This window comes from Pistacia vera, unplaced genomic scaffold (genome assembly GCF_008641045.1).
Source record: "Pistacia vera cultivar Batoury unplaced genomic scaffold, PisVer_v2 Contig824, whole genome shotgun sequence".
In the NCBI taxonomy this organism is placed as follows: Eukaryota; Viridiplantae; Streptophyta; class Magnoliopsida; order Sapindales; family Anacardiaceae; genus Pistacia; species Pistacia vera.
The window spans coordinates 278,645-284,288 of NW_022196695.1; positions in this window are offsets into that span (position 1 = coordinate 278,645).

The following is a 5,644-nucleotide window of genomic DNA, read 5'->3' on the forward strand; positions in this document are numbered from 1 at the left end:
ACATTCAGTTAACCAGCCACTGGTAAGTTGTCCCAGCGTTTTTCAAGCTGAATGGCATAACCTTGTAACAATACAATCCCCGATATGTAACAAATGAGGTATGCTCTTCATCCGACGAGTACATCAGAATCTGATTATATCCTAAGTAGGCGTCCATAAAACTCAATAGTTCATGCCCGAAGGTGGCATCGACAAGCTGGTCGATTCTTGGCAAGGGGAAGCTGTCCTTTAGATAGGTTTTGTTGAGGTCAGTGAAGTCAACACAGGTTCGCCACTTGCCGTTAGGCTTCTTTACCAAGATTGAATTTGCAACCCAGCTCGGGTAAAGCAGCTCTCAAATGGACCTATTCAAAAGGAGTTTATCTATCTCGATTTTCAAGGTAGCATAACATTCAAGGTCTATTGCTCTTCTTTTCTAGCGAACCGGCTTGACCACACTGTCAATATTCAGTGCATGACATATGACATTTGGGCTAATCTTGATCATGTCAGCATGATTCCATGCGAACACATCGACATTTTCTTTAAGGAAACTTGTCAGGTCTTTGGTGAGCCGAGGGTTGAGATTACTCCCAATTCTCAATACTCGAGTAGGCTCATTTTAGTCGACTGACACCTCGGATAAATCCTTGACCGGTCCACTATAAGGGCATTTTTGGATGCAAGGATCCATGTTATCCTCGACCGGGCCAGGCTGTGGCTCGATCCTACTGATCGCCATTGCCTGTTTAGAGATGCCAACTGATATTCCTCTTCCCTTGCACACCATTTACATTGCTCTTACATAATAGTCGCAAGATTTGCGTTGAGATCCGTTTACTTCCCCTATCCCCGTCAGGGTGGGGAACTTCATTTTTAGATGGTAGATGGAGGTGACTACCCTGAAGCTTCTTAGTAAAGGCCATCCCAAAATTCCATTAAAGGCGAACAGATAGTCTACCACAAAAAATTCAGTCATTTTGGTCATTTCGTTGGTTTCTCCTAACGTGACCGACAGCGAGATCATTCCCTTAAGAATCATATATCCCCAATAAAACCATAAGAAGGATGGAGGCAAACTTCAGATCTGCCTTGTCCAATTGCATCTTCTCGAAAGCTCGCTGAAACAGGATATTCACCAACATCTTGTAGACTTCGCACCAGCCTATTTCAAGCGCGATGATGAGAGCATCCTTATGGGGATGATGCGACTGCACCGTATCTTTCTCAAAGAAGGTGATCTCCTCCTTTATGCAAGCCTTAGCAAGTTGTGGCACTGTGCTCATTACACATATAGGGTCATGACAGGCTTTCTGAGCATACCTCTCCTAGGCACCTTGAGAATTCCCCGCGAGGTGTGGTCCTCTAAAAATGATCCCCACACAATAGAGGCCTTTGCAACCACGGCACTTCTTCCCTGGTTCCTCTTGATCTTTCTTCCAAACGAGAGTTGAGCCATCGACATATTCTTTAAAATGCCTCTACTTGATGAGGTCTTCAATTGCCTGCTTGAGAGCTCGACAGTCATCTAAGTGATGCCCATTCTCCCTATGATAGCAGTAGTATTTTCTATTGTTTCTAGCTGAAGGGGGATTCTTCATGGGCTTTGGCTCTTTGAGCAAGCTTGCCTCCTCTGACTTATCCAAAATGGCTGATATTGAGGCGTTCAAAGAAGTGTATTGATTCCTATCACGGTCGCAATGAGGAATTGAGGTATAAGATTTCTTAGGCTCAAACCACTGATTATTTCCTTTCCACTGATTGTCATTAGCCCATCTGCGACCAACCCTCTTAGTCTCCCCCTGGTCGAGGGTAATGCTTGAGGGACAGGGGTCGTGGCTGATTGAGAGTGGCCACGAAATTTTCAATTCGAATGTACTTTTCAGTGAGGTTGTAGAAGCAAGTGAGGGAAACATCATCCTCGGATTGCAGTTTTTTCCACAAATCTATCTGCAGGTGAACTCCCGTGATAATAAGAGTCCGAACAAACTTTTCGGGAGTATGAGCCACTTTGTGGAGTTCCCTGTGAAATCTGTCTATGTAAGATTAGAGGGATTCATCCCTCTCCTATCATATGTTGCTCAGATATCTCAGCGGCATTGAAAACTTCTTGTTCACCTGGAAGTGTCTTAGGAATGACGAGCTCATTTGAGGCCATGAGCTGACCGATCCTGCAGGAAGTGACCTGAACCAGCGCTTAGCATGGACAATTAGGGTAGCTACTAAGCTACGACATTTAGCCAATTCGGAGACTTAGTGGAGTTCCATGAGATTGTTGAATTCATATAGGCGATCCTGTAGATCTGAATTCTCAACGAATGGTCGCATGTCGGGCATTCTGAATCTCTATGGGAGAGGAGTAGCTAACACTACTGGAGAAAAAGGAGACGCCTCTGCGAACTTCCCATGCTCATTTTAATTAGACTTAAGCTGATCCAACGCTCACTATAGTTCCTCAATCTAAGGTAATGGAGCTGCCTAGGGATCACTTTTCGCAATATGGGTTCAACCCTTACGGTTGCGATTGAGGAAAGACAGTAAATTGGGCTCTTCCTTGACTTGGCTGGAAGCTCTGAAAAACCTTGACACACACTGGCTGGAGCCGAGTGATGGCATTGAGTGATTTGGGGAATTTTCTTGATCTTAGTGGTGGTACGAATCAACCCACAGACAATGGGGATCTCTGGCACGACGACGATTGAGGTCGTCATTTCGGCAATATTGGGAATATTCCTGCCTTGCGCTTTTATGGGAGTGCCCATGCGACGTGGCATGGAACGACTCATGCTACGACATGTCGCCGAGTCGTAGTGCTACGGGTATTCTACATAGTGCATGACTAGTGTTCGCTGGTCCCTCAGAGTCCTCTGGTTTGCTATTCCCCACTTGTTTTCCCTTTCTTTGACGCGCTACAGTACGCGCGGTATGGGCTTTCGCCTTTTTCTGCTCTTTCACGTAACTTGCAAGCGTTTTTGGTGGTGGCACCGCCTCATTGGATTCAGGTGGCATGACCCAATCCAATCGGTCTAGCCTTTGCTAACCATTTGGAGAGTATTATTAAACCTTTCCAGGTAACTCATGATGGCTGGGTCGAGCCACGAGCTTGAAGGAATATCCACTATGATAATCTGTTGGACTAGCGGCACTTCAAGAGAAGTGTCCTCTTGTACTTGGGGGATTTCCTCATTGTCATAGTTGGTTTACTCATATTTGAAACCGTGAGCCATTTATTGATTGGTAGGACCAATTAGTCAGAGATTTCTAATGAAGAGCAGATACTAAATCAGGCCCTCCTTCTAGCACCAAATTGTTGATGCTTGATTTTGATAACAACGACTCCTACGCGTAAAGTGCTAAACAGCCTTAGAAATCACACATGATAAGGGAATATGAAATGAATACAAAGAATGAGAAGCAATATTTAAAGTGGTTCGGATGCTCAAAAGCGAATCCTATGTCCACTGCTATTGTATTAATAGATGGATAAAATCAGGTCGCGTGCAACAAGATGAGTTATAATCTAAAGAGAGTATAAAGAGAGAGAGAGAGAGAGAGAGAGAGAGAGAGAGAGAGAGAGAGAGAGAGAGAGTGTGTAAGCTATTTTAGACTAAGATTAGTCAATCCTCTAGACAAGAGGGATGTCCTCTATTTATAGTGGGAGAGTTCAAGGTAATGATTACAAGTCTACAAGTGGGTAGGTGTCATACAAATCTTTCTTTGCGTCCCATTAGTTATCGGCAAAAGAAATATCCTCAAATTGCGTAGGGCTTGGACAGGTGGATGATCTCTAACCACTAGCAAGTCTGGCACTCACCTACCGCGTTGAAAAGAACCATACCCCTTGTGTCACTGTGTGACGTGGCCGCGCCTGGATGGTATAAAACCTTTTTGAGCCCTAATTGGCTCTTGCTGACGAGAGTCCATGTCAACCCTAACTTTTCAGGCACAACAACATGTTTCTAAACTTAAGTGATCCTCACAAAACTTTGTTTCTACTGCTAATGGTGAATCTAACTAGGTCATTGGGGAAGTATAATTAACCCTCAAAAACTCTTTACACTTTCATTATGTCTTAGTTGTCCAATCCCTGAATTATAACTTGTTATCAGTCTCCAAAATAACCAAAGTCTTATCTTGTGTGGTGATTTTTTGGTCTGGATTTTGTGAGTTTAAGAGCATTCAAACAAAAATGACTATTTGTCCTAGTGTTAGACGGGGAACCATAACATTTTAAGCATGATGATTAATTTTGAAGCTACTTTAAAATTATAAGCAATAATGATTGTTGTTATGCCTGAAGAATGCAGGGCTGAAGTAAGATCCAGTCAGCATGCAAAAGTCAGAACATGGGTACACCAGCAGCCGAGTCACGTGAGGAGAGGAACAGCATGCTCCTGTCAGCACAGTGGGTGCGCGCCAGACCAACCAGGAGCTGGAGAGCTTCCACGTGTCCAATTTTTGCACCAAATCACGTAAATCACTCTAGAAGGCGGGTAATGGGACATAAAGGAAGATTTGTATGGATAATCCCACTAACTCATAGATTTAGTAATCATAACCATAATCCATCTCACTATAAATTGATTCCTCTCTCAATTTGGAGATTAGCTAATCTCTCAAGAAATGACATATACTCTCTCTCTCTCTCATATTCTCTTGTAATCACTTTGTAAGTCAGCTCGTGGAACGCGACCTGACTGCTATCATTAATACTAAATTAGTGGACGTAGGACTTGCTTCCTTAAGCATCCGAACCATTTTAAAACTGTCTAGTCATTTCAATCGCTCTCATTTTCTTTCATTCAGCGCGTGCCTTCTGGGCCAGCTCAGCATTTCACACGTGCATTTGGTTGATGTCAAAATCACGCATCAACAATTTGGAGCTAGAAGGAGGGCCTGATTTAGCATTTGTCCTTCATCAGGAGAATCTCTAACTTATCAGTCCTACAACAGCAAATGGCTTGCCGACTTGAAACTGAGTGGACCAACCAAGGTACTGAGGAGATCCCCCAAATGCAGGAGGATACCTCTCCTGAGGTACCTTCGGTCCTGTTAAATGCCGTGGGGGATATCCTGTCAAGTTTACAACTTGACCCTACCATCATGAACTACCTGGAGAGGTTTAACGATACTTTCCAAAAAATCAAGTAAAGGTTGGACCATTTGGACCAGGGTGTGCCACCCAAATCGAATGAGGCAGTGCAACCGCCAAAAATGTCTGCAAGTCACACGAAAGCGCGACAAAGGGCGATAGCCCGTGCCACAAGCACTGCAGCGCACCGGAGGAAGGGTAAGCAAGTGGTGAAAAATGGGCCCAAAGGCTCTAAAGGGCTGGCGAACACCGACCACACCTCGAGTAGAATACCCGTGGTGTTAAGACTCGGTGAAAGGGTACAACCCGAACCGTCCCACGCCACGTCGCGTGAAAACCCCCATAAAAGTACTAGGTGGGGCGATTCTCATCACCGCCAAAGAAACAATCCTAATCATAGCCGTGCGGGGAGGTTCCCACACTCTACGGGGCAGTTCGTACCATCGCAGAGGTCAAGAAAATTCCCCGCACCAGTCATCACCATCACACGGCTCTAGCCAGTGTGTGTCGAGAGCCATCGAGACTGCCAGTCAAGGCGAAGAGGAATCTGAACTCCAGACTTTTCTCAATCAC